Here is a 650-nt window from a genome sequence, read left to right as displayed (position 1 = left end):
AGCACAGAAGGTATCATTTGGGTATGAATCTGTTCGTCTCTCGATATAGTGTCAAAAAAGACTACAACTATTCCAATCATGTCTAAATCAAAAGCCACTGCACCAGGCCAGAGGGGCTCCAGAACGCATATCACAACATGTAGCAGCTCCTTTTACCAGCTGGTCCAGGTGCATGGGATGCCGTGATCGTATAGTGGTTAGTACTCTGCGTTGTGGCCTCAGCAACCCCGGTTCGAATCCGGGTCACGGTATTAGCTTTTCCACATCACCGCTGAACGCTAGGCATGGCTTTTGACCGCTGGCCGTTTGTCACTTGAAAAGCATAAGCAGGTATGACCCCGCTCCCCTTAAGGCTCACGTGGGCCAGTGGCGCAATGGATAACGCGTCTGACTACGGATCAGAAGATTCTAGGTTCGACTCCTGGCTGGCTCGGCTGCCTTTTAAGAGCCCATAGGTGTGCCCCAAACTCCAGCTGCCGAATTGCTGGCAGAGTAACACCTCCCACAATCCCTGAAACGCGGAGAGTCCTGTACTGGGAGGTATGCTGGTTTTCTGCACCCGGAACACCAGCTCACGCTCTGTCTAGCAGCTGATCTTCCACTGGAGTGACAGCTTGAGTAGCTGGATGTTCGGTCAGCGCTGGCCGATT

General features: G+C 52.6%; 1 non-coding gene across 1 annotated transcript; it reads left to right on the top strand.

The window, feature by feature from the left end:
• Positions 1–360: 360 nt before the first annotated feature.
• trnar-acg (transfer RNA arginine (anticodon ACG)) lies at positions 361–433 on the top strand. The gene has a single exon. It is a non-coding gene; the product is annotated as a tRNA-Arg (tRNA).
• Positions 434–650: the final 217 nt, after the last annotated feature.

Source organism: Hemibagrus wyckioides, unplaced genomic scaffold, assembly GCF_019097595.1.
Source record: "Hemibagrus wyckioides isolate EC202008001 unplaced genomic scaffold, SWU_Hwy_1.0 Contig26, whole genome shotgun sequence".
Taxonomy (NCBI): domain Eukaryota; kingdom Metazoa; phylum Chordata; class Actinopteri; order Siluriformes; family Bagridae; genus Hemibagrus; species Hemibagrus wyckioides.
Note: the sequence above shows the minus strand (reverse complement) of the source record. Positions and strands in the feature narration are given on the sequence as shown.